The 18,376-nt window shown below is 35.4% G+C and overlaps 1 protein-coding gene and 2 non-coding genes across 4 annotated transcripts in view; 1 reads left to right on the top strand and 2 right to left on the bottom strand.

The window, feature by feature from the left end:
• The window catches only part of LOC139808969 (uncharacterized), a 148,983-nt gene that overhangs the window by 26,560 nt on the left and 104,047 nt on the right, over positions 1-18,376 (top strand). The gene's annotated exons all lie outside the window — the stretch shown is intronic.
• Positions 9,382-9,454, bottom strand: Trnav-aac (transfer RNA valine (anticodon AAC)). Its single transcript has one exon. It is a non-coding gene; the product is annotated as a tRNA-Val (tRNA).
• On the bottom strand, positions 9,934-10,006 carry Trnav-aac (transfer RNA valine (anticodon AAC)). Its single transcript has one exon. It is a non-coding gene; the product is annotated as a tRNA-Val (tRNA).

The raw sequence follows: 18,376 nt of genomic DNA, 5'->3' as shown, positions 1-18,376 counted from the left end.
TCTTACAATTGGCTGCATTCTTCGGAATTACTCAATAAGCCAAGATACATTTTGTGTGAGCTATGTACGTGAAATGTGTCAACAACGCGATAAAATTGCATTACAACATTGCTGTGTAACAATAGCAAACCTCACGCGAGCGATAATCTCGCCCGAATTAATCAGCTGACTGATCTGACCAACGGGTGAATTATGGTCCAGCTTGTGAATTCGTGCCGAGGCCGAGGTCGTGACTGTTACAAAATTCGCGTGCCTTTTCCACGACGTGGAAAAAGCAGCATCCGTCTGACCTTTTCTCGTCGACGTTGATGGACGAGACGATGATTGGTATTCGGGGTTCGAACTGAGAAATAAAGTACCGCTCCTAAGTCCGTCCCTGATGTACTACTATCCCTTCCAAGCCTGAGCAATTTTGTTTCAAAAAAATGAGGCATCCGTACGAGTCATGAAAGTGCGTTATTGAGTCAAAGTATAAAAATACCAAACGTAAAAATAAAAAAATACATACACCAGGATTTCTTCATTATACATATATGATAAAATTAGATTAAATTAAGAAATTAAAAGTAAATTACGAAATTAATGTGATAAACGTTGTTACAAAACTAATTTCTCTGACGATAAATATATAGTTTTTTATAAACACTTAAAACAATATTATTTAAAAATGCTTAAGCTAGTTTATCATTCCATTCACATACAACTGTAACAGCATTATATATATCGGCGATTTAAATATTTTTTACATATAATTCCGAAAATATAAAAAAAATTATTAAAAATTATATAAATTTCAAAAATTTTTCAATAACAGAATTATAATTTATTATAACTTTATCATAACTTATTCAGAAAGTAAATTTAATCATTGAATAAATTTGATTTAAATTTTGATCTCATTGATCGAGCGTAATTTAAACTTTCATTAAATAGCTTAAATCATGAAATGAATATTCTTCGGCACGACGGTCTTCCTTCGATTACACCTTTCCCCACTAACGATGGCAAAAAGAACAAGTCAACAACGGTGAGGAACGGAAGGGCGGAACGAAGCGAATGCGAAAGTTCGCAAAGCCGAGGAATTTCCGGGCGCGTCCCCGCGCGTACACTTTGCTCGCAACTGCGCTACTTTTCTACGGAATAAGGCTGGAGAAGGTGATTCGCCGTCCGTCAAAAATTTCTCTCTCTCTCTCTCTCTCTCTCTCTCTCTTTTCTCTTTCCTGTCTTTTTTTTTCCTCCCGAATAAACCGTTCGCACGTACGACAAACTTGCGATAGGGGGAAAAAAGAAAGGAGCGCTATGAAAAGAGAGTATTTTCGGTTAAAGGGTCTTCTTTTCATCCGCACCGTTATTCAGGATGTAATATCGTCTCATCCCCTTGGCAAAACCCACCCTTCTTGCGTACCTTCGGCTGTCCGCGTGCACCTTTAATGCCCACGTTGCCACTTTTGCTACGTAATGCGATAATGGCGCGTTAAACGCGCTTAAACGAGGCTCTGCTTTTCTCCCGATCTTCCATCGTTCCTTCCTATCACGCATAGTTTCCAGTTTGTGATAAAAGACTTCTAAAAGTGTTGACGCACCCCTTCGTCGGAGATTAGGTGAATATTCATTCGATTCTCAATTTTTCATGACGCTTTTTTTAGCAATATCCAAATGAAAGATAGCCTTAAAAGTTAATACATCTTTTATATACGATAATGTTACAGAGAATGAGACTATTATAGAGTAGTTTTAACTATATACTTTTTTAATAGCACATAAAGCTTTCAATTGCTTTTTATGTTCTATGTGTGTGTGTGTGTGTGTGTGTGTGTGTGTGTGTGTGTGTGTATGTGTGGGTGTGTGTGTGTGTGCGTGTGCGTTTCATAAAATTATGAAAAATTCTTTACATTTAAACAAAGAACTTTTTATTTTTAATATTAATTTTAAGATTTTGTGTTTTAAATTGTGTTTTAAATTAAACTATAGAACCTTCACAGTTTTATATTGCGAACTAATTATGTCAAACGATATACAGGAGGCACGATGTGACAACCCTTGTTACAAGGGAATTTCGAATTAAGACACAAATTCGAGCACCCTTTCATGGCACCCGTCTTGGCGGCTTTGTACCTGTTTTCAAGAGGCTCTTAAGCACACCCGAAGGGGTGAAAAGTATTAATTCGAGCCATTGAATCTAAGGGCAAACATCAAAGGCAAGGCACGAAGGAGCTATATCGAGTTTATCCTCCCAAGCGATGTTTAAAAAGTGTGCATGCTTCATCATGCTAAGAAAATTAAAGTAATGCCTCTAAAATTTACGTAACGCTTTTATTAGCAGAGAGTTATAACATAATATAATAATTATATAATCATAAAATCTGCTCACCATCGTTAAAAGTAAACTTTTGATACATTTGTATTGTTGTATTATTTATATAATTCTTCTCTTTTTATAGCAGGAAACTTCTGTACTTTCTTTTAATAGAAAAAAAGTAATGTTTGCTAAAATAACTCTTCTTAATAAGGATCTTCAGCGAATAGAAGTAGATATCAAGGTATCGTACATCTTTTCATGTCAACGATTGAAGACAAAGATGAATAAAACGAATCGACAAATAAAATTCAATTATTCTAGTTTTATTGGGAAGAGCAAAAACACTCGGAAATTGGTTAAAAATTAAAGGATTTGATACAGCGGTAAAATCAAACGCAAGAGATATCAGAGATGTTAGACCGGTATACATGACCCGATTCTGTCAAGAAGTCGTCAACTTTTAACTGGATCTAATTGATTTTTTTTCTATGCTTTTCTTTCTCTTTCTTTCTTTCTTTCCGACGCAACATGTTTCTCGTTACGCGCCGCGCCATAAATTTTTCCGTTTATTATTCACGGGTGAATCATCCTACGACGCACTAAAAAACTTCGCATTCGTATTGTGTGTATGTGTGTATGTGTGAGAACGGATAATCAAAAAGAAATAAACCATTCGTTCGTGTCAAGATGATTTCTTTCTACAGAAAGATCGTAAACCGACGTATCTCTGTTACTAACCTACTTTACCGAGACGCGGTGACGGTGGTACTGATTTTCACCGGTCTGGAAACTACGATAGTACAGAATTTTTTTCTGTTTCGGATTCTTTTAGCCCCTTTTTCCTTGCTCTGCTTTTATGGTTTTATAGTGGCTAAAGATAAATTTTACGTGACAACAGTAAGCTTCTTTCTCTCGTTATTTGAAAAACTTGTTTCCAAAAGGGATTAAGTCGGTATTTTTTTCAGTGGAAATACGTGTTATGTTTCATCTCCTCTTCTCATATCAAAACATTAAAAACGTTAAATATTAAAATACTAAAATACTAAAATAGTATGACAAGATTATCTTCGATTACTAATTCTCGCGCGTCCCATCATCATATCCACTATACAACCACCGAGAGCGGCCGCTAAAATAGTATAAATACAATAAAGAAAAAAAGTTAATTTAGACTCTTTTATAATAAAAATTTTATGATAGAAATCGGCTATCTATTCAGCTTTGAAATAAATTTTTATGAGAATTTTTATATATTTCCATGATGTATCTAATAAAAGTTATAATAATAAAAGTCTATGATATATGTATATCCAATAAAAGTTATAATAAATTTTTTACTTTATTCATACTTTTTCAAAGGATTATCATATATATCTTCAGTTTTTATCAAAATGGAGTTAATACACTTTTCAATATAACAAGAGCTTAAATTGTATAATAGTAAAGCGTCTTATGTTTATTATTACTACTATGTTTATTATTATTACTACCTAAGGCCTAAAATATAAGTTTAGAAAAAATCGTATTAAAAATTTTTATAGTGCCAAATTTTTAAACTAGGTGCAGCGTGTTATTGGCAGTTGCACTATTAAATATGTCAGTTAAGATACTTTGTTAAAAACTTAGTAAATCAAGTTGCTACTTTTATTTTTATATCTAAAAAAATATATTATTTCCCTATTTAAAACTTTAAACCTTCAAGATGTATATATGTATATATATATATATATATATATATATATGTATAATATATAAATGTAGATTATTAATTATGTTCCACTGTTGGATGAGAGAAATTCAATAATGACAGGGTTCCATTTTCTTTGTCTAGTGGCAAATTCAGAGAGATTGTTTGTTCGCCAAAAAAAAAGTCGCGCAATTTCTCTACCTCTACCATGGGGATAAGAAGAATAACACCTTGAAAGATTCTCAACCTAGAAGCGTTTTTCCGCCGTGATAAAATGCTGTCAATTTTTTCCCTCAAGGCTTCTGATACCCAAGAAGTCATGCGATAAAAAAATCCCAATATGGATTTAAAAATTATGACTTCAATATTTCAATAAAAATTAAAAAGTGAAACAGTATAATACTTAGAACATAAAACTAAATATATATAAATAAATCAAATTTAAATTAAAAATAATAAAATATAAAACTGATAAATAAAATTTGAATACAAATAACAAATAAAATATTAATAATTAATTGTAGATCGAATTGTAGATTGCCATTATCATTTAAGAAATGACCGTTTCTTCCTGTTTATTAATTGATAGTAGTTAAGGAATACCTATTTCTGTGTACTCTTTTCTTATACAACGAGAACGAGGTCGACCAATACTTGCCCCACTATTTCAAAGCACTTCAGAGATATCCGCAAATGGACCAAGTACACAAAGAATTCTCTCCCGTGCGGTCTCTTACGTGCGAAGTTATAACCCGTTTCCGCGGGAGCTTTTATCGGAATAGATTAGACAGCTGAAAGGACCACCATCTACTCGTGACGATGATGTTTGATATGATCTCCCTGCGCGCTCGTGTCGGCGAGAAAAAAATAATCCCTTCGTGTGGGCTTTCTTCGAGAGGGTTTGATATTCCGTGTGGATCATTCGTCTTCAGCTCTTCTCGTCGGCGAGACATTACCGCCGCATCCGGAATATCCTGCGCGGTCCCCGGTTCTCTCTTGCCGGCAGGATTTCAGGATAATCCCGCTCAGCCATCGCAATGCTGTACCGCGGTCGTAGAAGAAAGTAGGCAAGTTAGAGAAATGTGGTGACGAAACAAGGAAAAACACCAACGGAGTGACATTTAACAGTAGCAAATGAATGTTTAAGCCCAGAAAAACGAATAATACGCGTGAGATAAGATTGCAACGAAATAAATTAGTTTTCTGCGGAAAATAAAACTCGTCTTTGAAAGTTTTGTTCCAGAGAAAAATGACAATAAGTTAACATCTCCTGCAAATTTAAAATAATTAAAAAATTATATGAGATAATTTAGGTAATAAAAATAAATATAAATTACACACTGATTTAAAAATACGTAATATAAAACACAATTGGATAATTACAAATAAAAATTGTCATATAATGCTACATTCTTTTCATTTATTATATGTAGAGAAATAATTAATATAACATTTCATTATAAATTATTACAAATTAATAAACAATTCCATTTATATGACGATCTTTTGACGACGATTATTGCTGGATTATTCGCAATGCTCAATTCAATTCGCGAATAATATCGAGAAATTATGAGTCGCGCAGGATACGGAGGTACGTCAGGTACGAACCTCAAGTCGCTCGTCCCAGCTACCACGGTAAAGCTACGGGGAAAAATCTTGCCCGAGGAAAGTTAAAGTTTTGATCCTCGACGACCCGATATCGCGGTACGTGCCGGACATCCTATGAGTCCTGGCTAACTACCAGGTCTGTACTTCTTCCTCGTGTTTCCCGTGTTCTTCCTTTACCTGTTAGAAAAATAAACCACAAGGTCGTTGCCCCCTCAAATACTCTTGCTCGATAATATATTTTTTTCAAGATAGCTGTAATATTTCTCTTTCTTTCTGAGCCAGTATTTTTAATTATAAATAATTATTGTGCAACACACACACACACACAAATATTTTATGAAATCTTTAACGATCAGTGTTTTATGGTATCAGAGTATTTATCAATATTATTATATTAGTAATCATTAATTTTTAATTATACTACTATATATTTTATTTAATTATAAAGTTATCAGTGGTGCTATATTTTTTTTCTTTTACACACTTTATTATTATGAATTTATATCGATAAGAAATATAAAATCGATAAGAAATGATTGAACAAAAAATGCTTTTGATCATATCAATTTGCGCATTTGGTAATTAACGCTCTAATTGTAAGTGTATATAATTATAAAAATATGAATAATATCAACGTCTCGGATAAATTATCCACTCGCAACGTAACTAAACTAAAGTGACGGTAAACCAACATTGTGCGAGCTGACGGTGTTCGCCGCGCAATTTTGTTGATAGCACAATTTGCCCGCGCCGTCTCGCTGCGTCCGCACACACACGCACGCATATGGTAATCGCGTAATATCTCTCGAGATACCAGTTTACGCCACGCAAGTGCCAAATTGCAGCTGCAGCTGCTAGATCGACGCGACGTGAAATATCCACCGCAACGATATAATAGAAAGCCGCCAGACCAGGTCAGACGAGCATTCTATTCCGCGATTATCTCGTTGCACCATAATTATGGCATTATTTCTCTTCTCATCTAATCCATCCCCTTAATGCCTTCCTTCGCACAGTCATTCTCTCGCAATTTATCGCACTTGTCATCGAGAGATCGAGCGCGCGTGTCTTGATTAAACCACTAACATAAAACATCTCAGATGTAATCTATATACACATTTATCCCCAAATTTTCTAATAAATTTTTTCAAAAATTTCATAAAGAGTTTCTAAAGTTACAACAGTTTCTTTAAATATGATTCCCAGAAGTTTGTTACACCAAAATATCACGCAAATATATTTGTCTCTTTGCTAGTATAAATTATTTTAAACACAATTATATTACACTTTTATTAAACAATAGAACATATTCTGTATTTTTTACACATTTTGATATTAATTTTAATTTTGTTTTTTACCATTTTAAATAATAAATGTTATTTATAATACAGAAAATATATATATAATATCGCAAAATATACATTTCATCTTATTATATGTATAGTTCTAACGTTTGTTTTCCACATAATGAAAATTGAAAGATTCTTATTTCTCTCAACATTAACCTACTTCCTTCTGTTTGATCGTTAAAAGTACTGCTACGTAAATGCGCTTGTAATACCGGATATCGGATGCATCGCAACGCGCCACGCCGCGCCGCGCCACGCGCCGGCTCGACATAAAGTGTACATACATGCAAGTGGCGGGTGCGCGTGCGACAAAAGCGGAACGCAAACATTGGTGAGCCGAAAGTTAGATAGGATTGAGTTCGCGAAACTACGACGACGGACAATAATGTCGGCTTTTACAACTTATAATTAAATTACCCTGCACGCACGATCGCCGTCGCGCAATCGCGTGCAAGTTACATTGTATGCATCGACCGGGAGGACGACAAGAGAGAAAAGCTATCTCGAAAGCCTGCAATTTTTCAGGAATTTCTCGATCGTGCATGAAGAAACGTGATTTGTGTGTGTGTGTGTGTGTTTTTGCACACAAGGACACAAGAAAAATCAAATTATTTGAGACGCGAATAAGAAATCGCGTGCATGCTTTTATATATACATTTTTTTTCCTGGTTATACAGTAAATTGAATGGGACTGGAAATTTTTGTTCGCTTAAGTTTTACATATATCTAGAGCAATAAGAATTATTTTATAACTGCCTACGTTTCTTTATATCTTTATTTTGTGCTTCATTTGTGGGGATATATGCATCTGGGAGGCCGGAAGCGAAACTTTACTGGAGTCGCGAGAAACGAGAGAAGACGAAAAACGAGATCGGGATTTAAGGGCAGTAGGGTAGCAACGGTACTCATAAAACTTGTACGTATCCGAGATCGGCGCGGAATAAAAAGAACCATAGAGAAAGCTCGGATTGAAGAAGAAGAAGAAACAAAAAACGACAACGAGGAGGATACATCGGGGGGTGTCTAGACCGCATTTTCCTATATCCTGAGACAAAGTATTATAACTTGCAAGCTTGAGAACTCCGCGAAAGCCGGCGGCTCCCACTTCCGCGTCGTGAATCTGGCGTTCTTCTAGGTCAATCCTTTAGAGTCGAGGACTTTGTGATTGCGCTACGTACACCACGCGGAATATGCATATTGTATACATATCTTCCATAAAAGGTCTATGCAAAACCCTTTATTTCACAAATGGCGCAAGTAAATTTTATAAATCTTATTAAAATATTATTAATTTTTATTTGTATTTTACATAAAAATGTTGCACGCATAAATAATTGAAATTATTATGATCTTATCTGATATTGATTAATTGCCTAATTAATTTATACAAATTTCACAACAATTCCTTTGAAAATTTGATAGAAAGCGATTTCATAGGAAAGAAGAGAGAAAGAGAAAAAATATAATTCTTTTTCACGCAACTGACTTAATTGTAAAATTTATAATTCGAGAGAAAGAGAGAGGGGGGGGAGAATTTCTCGGACGTAATCCGAAAAATGAGAGAACCAAATTCGATTGGACCAGTTTTTCGAAGTGAAAGGGGTGCCTGAACCGTGATGCGTTGCGTAGATTTACTAATGGCGTCGATAGTTCGCATTAAACTTTCACAAAGCGCGGCCCACTGACTCCCGCATACTCGATTCGCGGGTTAACACGATCGTTACACGAGTGTCATGCATAATGCATGTACTTTCGTGCACTCTAATCGGCAGTTTACCGTTAATCGACTGCCATTGTTTCTGTTGAGACGCGGCTTTGCCCCTCACGCTATTGTTCGATAATTTCATCTCCTCGAGTGCTCTCTCGAGAGTAATACGCACACTCAGACGGAATTATCGCACTGTCTTTGACGATTATTGATTGCCATGTGTGTCAAAGTGGAAACACTAATCTTAATTCATCCAAATTATTGTAAATTTATTTATTTATAATCTTATAAACATACTGGAAATTATTATAAAGAATTTCCAATATATTTAATAAAAAGTATTCCGTTGAAAAAGATATGTAGATGATAAATAAATTTATAACAATTTTAAGGAATTAAGATTATTGTTAAGAGACTACTGTTAAGAGAATTTAGAGTTTAGTAAAAATTTATATGAAGCAATTCAATGGAAATAAACCAAAATGTATTTTTTTGTTAAAAAAAAATTGTATACATATGTCAAATTTTAAATACTTTATTGCATTAAACCACTCTGAATTGTATCATTATGCTCTTCCATTACAACTTTGTTGATTATATTCAGACCAGTATGCTGATCATTACACGATCACGAGTTACATCATTCTCTTTTTTTTTCGTATTGACATGCAACGGATAAATACAATATGCATCGCATTTTTATACCTTCAAATTTTGGCAAAAAATATGTTTCCGCCCGGGATCGAACCGGGGACCTTCCGCGTGTTAGGCGGATGTGATAACCACTACACCACGGAAACATATATTCTACATACATATTACTACGTGAGCTACTACGTGAACGGCATCGATTATGCTAATTACAGCCACAGATGTAATTAGTAAATTATGTATCGGCCCGCGCGCACCATGCTGCACAGAGCATTATAAATTATGTCTGCTCTATGCAGCTATTTCGTAAATCCTCATTTTACATAATGTTCAGCAATTAAGACAGTGTCTGCGAAAGGAACTTTCACGGGAACTTTGGCAGGAAGCCAGTTTTGAGAAAAATGTATTCGGGGCTCCTACCTTAATTTGTAAAATGGTAATAATGGCAGCTGCTTCATTAACTGTTAATGAAGATACGTTATCTGAAAATACTATACGCGAGTTAAAACAAAAATTTTTTTAATAATTTTATTTCTATTTCTACCATATTTTGCTAACAGTTTTCTCTAATATAATTCATTGCTTAATTTTATTTGTTTTAGATTAATTTCCAATATCAAAAGAAAAATGTTTCCGCCCGGGATCGAACCGGGGACCTTCCGCGTGTTAGGCGGATGTGATAACCACTACACCACAGAAACTTATTGAGAGTATTTTCACTCAATTTCAAAGTGGTGGCCAGCAATACGATTGTCTAAATTGTCTAAAGTATATCTACGTCATGATATTTGCTTAAATATTGATTAGATCAATTAACTCTGTAAAAGATTTAATATAATGTAATGTAATATAACATGTATATAATAAATTACAACGTATTGTATTACGTTATTCTAAAAATTTTTATGAAACATATAGTTGCCACTTAAACGTTATCATATAATTTTTTAGTACTTTATTTTTCTTCAGAGTAAAAATATAAATTATGTGCATAATATCTTTTTATTCATCAACTTTAGTATACTTGGCCTGATAAAAATTTTTATCACCGGACATTACCAAAAATGTTCGTTGAAACATTAGTTATCACAGCATAACATTACGTAATGTAGATATACGTAATCTTAAACGCATACATATGAATAATCCGTTATTACGAAGTATTATCTTGTAAAAAATTATTATGCTAAATAAGTCCGAATTTAAGTCATTTTATAACAAAAAAATATTATTTTTCATGGTTAAAGGGTCACGATGCTATGGAAATTACACTATGAAAATTTATTAATAAAGTCATTTATTGTGTTTTGTCGATAATCAAAATCTCTTTTCTACTTTCCCGGATATTATATATACTATCAAATAATCATATTTTCAGGAACGATGCAAGAATATTTTCAAAACCGACTCTGTTTGTTAAACTTGCAACTGCCATGTTACTTTCAATAATTTTTATTGCAAATTACTAAAATTAGTCACCAATAATACAGATGTTAAAGTCCAATTAGATAAAGGTTTTTAATCGCAAAACATTTCTGTTGAATAATAATTAATCTGAGGGAAAGTGGTTTTTCTTTTCGCACGGAAAAGCTGATTTCCCGGATAAGGGTTAATCTCCAAAAGCAACTCGAATAATCTTTCTCTCTTATCGGGTGTCGCGTATCCGAGTGCCTTTTAGTAAGCCCTTCGTTACTGAAAGTACGCGTGAGAGGAAGCACGCGTCCCTCGAGGGCCGAGCTTTAAATATTCACGATTTAATCTAAACTTCCATCTTATCGGGGCAATCCTGCTGTCGTGGATTGGCTGTCGCCGCGGCGGGCGGACAAATTCTCCCGCGAGCATGCGAGTTCCGTCTCGAGAGTGCAACGATGACGTCGTGCAAATGATGCGAATGAGGAACGATCTTCAAACCATGGCCTCCGAAGAGAGAGATAGAGAGACGAGATTATATCGTAATATTTTATGGCGTAACCACAGCCCGATGTCAAATCATTTTCCACGTCGGAAATCATTCGCAACATCATCTGCAACATCTTGCCTTGCTCTATTAACCTGAGATATGAGAGATATTATCAGTATCTGTATATTTTTTAATTATTCTATTACTTCCCGCATACTTGTAATCATTAGCACATGCATTTGTAAAACACTGGAAACAAAGTCTGCTCTAAAAATAGATGGACTATCTTGAACTTCTATTGCGAATCCAAAGGTCGAGGGCCTATATTTCCTATTAATGCATAAACCTGATCCTGCAGATTGGAATTCCTCAATGCAATAATATCATTAAAAATTGCCTAAACGGATATTTTAATAATTATCTTCGCGTAGTGTTTGTTCAGAGTATAGTTGTGCGAAGAACTTTCTTTCTCATCTTTCTCATGACGACGACGAAAAAGACGAGTCGTTTACCCGGCTGTAAAACAGATTCGTATTAGGAAACCGTAGAAAAGCTGTCAGTGATGCGGTTGCGGGGAAAATTGCACAATATCATCGTCGAGAAAGGAAACAGCGGAAATTTACGGTTCTCTCTGGCGCACGAGAAATGCTTTTACAATGATTATTACCTTCGACGTAAAGGAGCGAGGATGAGAAATTTCGGGAAACAATGATGCAAGCGCTACAAAGATGCAGGAAAAAAGCGGAGTAATAGGTGACGGGGCGATTTATTATCTGAAAACAAAAAATATTAGTTGCTCCTTCGTTCGCGCGCGAGCTGACTCAAAAAGCTCTCGTCACGTTACTTACGATTCTCGTGTAATATTAATGAGCTTTACGGCTACTTTTTACCTGTTGTGGTAAAAGTACGTCGTTGTAAATGCATTATGCAGTAAAATAATGTTTACGTATTATTTTACATTTACGTTATTTTATTGCACATAAAATTTCATTCCAGATCGAAAAATCTCTTACTGTTTTCACAACGTAGATTAGTACATTTACGTATTTAACTTTATAACGTTATATGATAAGTTGACATAATATTTTAGGGAAATATTATACTTTAATGTATTTTTAACAGATTTGATATAATATTTTTCGTACGCCCCCCCCCCCACTTCGTAGCAGTAATAATTCAACATCACCAAAAAACATTGTTATATCGTCGCCAATATAAGTTATCTTGCGATATTGGCACAGCCTGTATGCTATTATAATCGATCTGCTGTCGCCGCGCGAAGAGTTCAGAGAAAATTCGCTGACGCATCTTATAAATGAAGGGTTTCTGAGCAACAACACGCCAAGCCACGCGTGGCAAATTTTACAAATGATGCGTTCGAAGAACGCCGTAAATCATTAAGAGAGATTTAATAATAATCCTCATTTGTTTAAAGAGTGACTTTCTTATGCAAACCTATGTTGTACCTACATATATGTATATGCTACGATCAGGGATATATTGCCAGGAAAAATTATAAAGCTACGTCGCGAACGAATATTTCACTCCTCTTTTTACTCCACCATTGTATGTGTGTGAGGGTAATTACAAAAGAACGCGGTCGTCGAGGTGCTTAATTGAAATACCGGCGTTGTAAGACGAAAGATTGATCGAGAAAGATGGCGAGACAATTACCAAGATCGGACTAGATTGATGATATTTCAACGTCGAAAGTGCAAAGCGTGCGGCGAAATGTGCGAAGGACGCGCAAGAAGTGAAAACGGAGCGCGAAGAGTTGCTGCATTGTCGTCCGCCAATCGAACGTTTCGCTAATCGAAGGCAAACGATTCCATTAATATTCAATAGCCTGAAACACATCTCACTAACGTATTGATAAAATATTTCGCGGCGTATCACTTTTATGTTTCGCGATCGGAAAAAATTTTCGATACACTTTTTACGTAATATTAATGGAAAGTCCATTAGAGCGCGCACACATTTACGTAATCGGATACGGTGAAATAATAACAGCAAGGCTTTTGTACATCCGCCAGGATATATCTCAGAAAGATTTATTAATGTATTTGGAGGATAATGAATAATTCCGCGAAAGTTTTTATATCATTTCACAGTTTTATGACGATCGATCGTGTATATATTAATGAGTTCTTTGCCATGACGTAAAATAAAAATGTATCTTTATATTGCACGTTTCTTCCACGTAACATACACGCGACCATGTTTATCATCCGGCATGAATCTGGGATTTATCAAAACGCCATTACAATCGATATCTTTTTCTCGTTTTCGCACGAATTCTCGTTTCGAAAGCAACTTGGAACGGTCGGCTGTTTTTCAGACGGATTTTTTGCTTTCGAAGAAGACCGCTTCTTCGTGAAAAGCTTCTCCACTTGATATTGATTACCAACGACGCTCTCTTGCACCTTTTTTCGTTGTCGTTTCTTTCTTATGCCGTCTACTATTTAACTTCCGCCCTCGCCTCCACAATCGTTCTATATATGAAGCTCCTGATGTATTCTCACAAATAGCAAGAAATCTTGCAATCGAACGACCCTTATCTATTTTATTCATGGTAAATCATAGCGAGTTACTTTTCCGCTAATCAATATAAATTCCGTCTCTGAATTCTTAATAAAATTAACTTAGATATTTATAATTCAGGTATTTAGAATTTATTCATGATATTAACGAAGATTTGACCTTATCGACGAGAGAAATAGTTTATACGTCACATACGAACGAATATCGAGCACTGATTGATGTCACTGGGCAAAAAGAAGCCTTAGGATGCAGAGAAACGAAAATGGGACGGCAGGCAAAAGAGAGGAAAGGATTGGGAAAGGGCGGAAGGGAGGGAGGGAAAGAGAGAGAGAGAGAGAGAGAGAGAGAGAGGGATTGCAGTCGCGCTCGGCTGCATACGTCAGATGCATGTACATCGATTGCCATCAATCGATCCTCCGTGCATGAGGCGAGGATCTCGCAGCGGGATTTCTACACCGTCGACTGGCTGCACATCCCTCAGGAAATACGCCAGCTTGAACTCCAGCCGACCGAGACGAAGCCACGCAGATGCATCCGCGAAATGACGCCGCGCAATTAACGATTCGCTACATTCCGTAACTGCAAGTTTTTGCATGGCTTCGCGAATCTATTCTTGACATTTCTATATTCTTGACATTTCTAACTTTTGAATTATTGTGCACTCCGCTAGTTTTATAATAATAAAGTTCAGTGTCACTAAAAAACGCTATTATCACTTAATGTTAATAGAAATTAATAGGAGACACACAATTTATAAAAATAAAAAAAAATAAAAAAAATATTATTACAAAGAAACTCAGAATTCTTTAAAACAATGTCTGATTGAGGACAAAAAACTCATATGTAACTGTGAAAAGATCCCTATATATATTGATTCTCCTTTTAATTCGCGCCTATCTTGTTATACATATAACAAGTTTCATTTTATTCTTCTTAAACTTTTATTTTTAGTCGTTATTTATCCATTCGACGTATCGAAAAGCACGATCAAAAGCTAAGCACACGGAATCGCAAATTGTTTGCTATCTACCAGGAGATTCTCCAGGCGCGTATCCACGCGCGGTCGATGAAACGCGCGCGAGAAAGGAGTACCCAGGACATGTATCCGAGTCAGTCTTCGATACGGAGTCGCCCGGTAGTGCATCAGAGCGGACATGGGCAAGCCCGATAGAGACGCCGGGCTGTGTTTGCACGAACACGCTATTTGCTCCGCGATCTCGTTTCCCGATGCCATTGCACGGCGGGACCACTGCCTACAGGAAGCTTCAAAGGGAGCACATACGTCGGGACCCGGGCTCCGTTAAACGTCTCCGCTCTGCGCAAATATGAATCCCGGAGTCTATCGAGCCAAGTTTCGCGAAGATACGTGGCAACTAGACGGCTTGCTACGAGATATGAGTACGTGTCGTCGAATACGCACGGAGGTACGAATTGCATGCAGATAAAGACAAGAATGGATAGACTTGGAAGATAAGAAAGGATTATTCATCTCATAAAATAAATTAATAATTTTATTAGAATGTTAAAGCGTTTCAATTTCTCTTTATCTCGCTACTTTTATCTTACTTATTTTATCGTTACTTTGGAGCAGCATATGCGTTCTAATATCTTTAAAAAATGCATTATTTCGAAAAATGATTAACTTTTATTTATTCCTTTTATACTTTGCTTTTAATATTCGTAAAGAAAAAACTACAAAGTTGTTAAAGGATCGCTCTTGAAGCTAAAATCTGATGTTAAAATCTCAAGCGTAGCAGGTTAAAAGGTGCTTTAAATTAATTTTCTCAATAGCCGTAAAAAGGACGTACGGTGATGCGGAATTGTTTGAAGGTTCGGATAAAATTAATCGGCCGAGTTATAGGATAATTACGAAACATGTCTGTCGTAAACGATATTAAGACAGGTATAACGCCGCCGATTTGCCGCGTAGTACACAATTTAATAGATAGCTATCTTCATTTTAAGCGTTCCAGCATCCAACACAAATAAAAGAAAGAGAAAGTTTGTAGAATAGTGTTGTATGCGTTTTAGAGAGGAAAATGCTTGAATTGGCTCTGGGAAAACAACGTATCGTGTTCTCTCGCTACTGACATCATGTTGTTATGTTACACAAGGAGAATACTCATGCGCGCAACATGCTGTTGCACAACGAGTGCATAATTCATGATGATACGTTGCATTAATTCATCCGTCATATGATACGTTCGTGATGCTGGCACATCGAACTATTTCCGAAAAATTTTCGTGACGTGTATATATGAAATATAATATTATTAAAATATTTTTAAAAATGATAGTGTAATCAGACAATCACTTTACATTAAAGAAGACTATATTCGCCACTGATAACATTGTAAAAGATGCATAACACTTAAAATAATGTTCACGAGATATAACACAAATATTAGTAATTTTTATATATTTTTAGAACATAATAAAATAAAATATTATATTAAACAAAGTACTTTTTTCTCAAGATTTTTCTTCTTTCTCAAAAGTTACTTTTTCACATTTTTATTTTTAAATACGCCGGTAGTTACCTATTTATTTTACACATTCTCGTATTTCACGTATTTTATTTAATCAGCGACTTGACGTTGTCGAAATTTTATCATTATTTAATTCGCGGCAAATTCAAATCCACCGAGTCTGACTATGAGAACTGTTCTACAAACCAAATGCGGTACAATAATGAGAAAATAAAATGCAGCCTTTTTGTCGGAGCGCAGCTAATGGCCATTTGTGATTACCAGAGCATAACGAGAGCATTTACATTTTACTTACGGTCAGCATGGAGAAAGGAAGTAAAAACGTAACAAAACGAGAGAACCTTCGTTACAAGTATAGTAACCGGACAATGATGGTATTAACGAATGCTTCATTACAACGATCAAAGCTTCGACTTTAATGAAGGGTCACGAGCGTATCGATTATACCCACAGAATTTTCTTCGAGGATTGTAAATCTCGTTGGCAATGTTATCGATTCTTTTAAAATTATCTTTATTTGAGTACAATCTCGTTTTGCATTAAATTGTATCGTCTGTTATCTCAAAACTCATCCTCGATCGAAGTCCCATAAGATAGAAGATTTCAGATTTCGCCGTTGAGCAAACACTCAGCATGATCGATGCGACCGTTATAGTTTCTAATACTCACGCTCATTAATTTTCGTGTAGACGTTTCGGATACACTCTGTATAATCAAGATAATGAATTATCGAGGAAAATTTGTTCTCCATTCCAACAATCTATCACCGTACTTTAAGAGTGGAAAGTTCGGGATGGTCCGGCGGATCGGTTTATACTACTTTGTCTGCGAGTGACTGAGCGTAACTACTTGCTTCTCGTACAAACGTATACCACACATGCATACACAGCACATTGAAGCAGAAGTACACGGCGGCACAACAAGTAAAAGTTTCAGGACTCGCAATTTTCCGTTTCTACGTCGCCACGGTCCAGGTGGAGTTCCAGGTTCCGGGCACGAGTAAATAAATGAATACTGTCGCCGTTCGTCTTCGTCTTTCGAAGACGAACAGGCTTCCATTCTTTCTCCTTGCAAACAAAGTATTTCTGATTTCTTTTGAGACTTTCTCAAAACGTTTTATATTTTACATATTATCACGTCGTAAAATGTATTACAAACATTGACAAACGTGGTGCATAAACATATTAAAAAAATAAGAACGTAATTGAAGAATATTTTAATATTATATTACATCTCTTAGAAGTCTTTCTCTGTGTAAAATTGAAACAATATGAAATTTTTAGCGGAATATTTTGCAGCATGTCAAAGCTGCTCTCCTTGGATCGATATTTCTGACGCCTATATATGTATGAGTCTGGAAAGTGTTTGTCGTGAATGTCACATTTACGTCACGCAACACAGTTAAATTCTGCGAAATTCAGATCTTGATTGATCTTGATATCAAGAGCACACATTGAGTTAACGAAAAAAAAGCAAAGTTAACACGGAATTTATACTAAAAAGATTGTGTCGGGATAAAAACGTCCTTCTGATGCCCTCTTTCCGATTCAAAAGGGTTAAGGAGTAGAAAGAAAGATAGAGAGAGAAAGAAAAGAGATAGAAAGATCGGCCCAGGCAGAGTGACCCAGTCGAGAGTAATTAAGAAAGTTGCCCGGCGCACGAATCGTCCGTTATTAAAGCCACGGTGTTCCTCAAATCGAAATTTATATCTAGGTCATCGTTCGGACGCGCGCCCGAAGGAAGGCGAATTTATCATCGGAATTACGCGGGAAATTTTAATTAACTCATTCTGTGTTCCAGTTTCCTCTATTCCTGGAGATTCCTTTCGAATTCACAAGAGTGAGAATCGCTTTTAACCAAGAGTTTGAGAAATGACCATATCTTTTATAGAATATAGAAATAAAACAGCAAGTTTCTTTTAGAGATTTTACTTCAATGAAACAAATGTTAATAAAAAAAATTATATATATACATATATATATATACATATATACAACTTGAAACATAATTATATTAACATATAATTAATATATTAATCATTAATAAATAATATAAGTAATATATAATATTCTGTTGTTTTATTTCTATAGAATAAGAAACTCTTATATACATATATTATGAGATCATAAACTTCATAAATT

This window comes from Temnothorax longispinosus, chromosome 1 (assembly GCF_030848805.1).
Source record: "Temnothorax longispinosus isolate EJ_2023e chromosome 1, Tlon_JGU_v1, whole genome shotgun sequence".
NCBI lineage: Eukaryota > Metazoa > Arthropoda > Insecta > Hymenoptera > Formicidae > Temnothorax > Temnothorax longispinosus.
The sequence above is the reverse complement of the archived record's forward strand: the minus strand, read 5'-3'. Positions and strand labels throughout refer to the sequence as shown.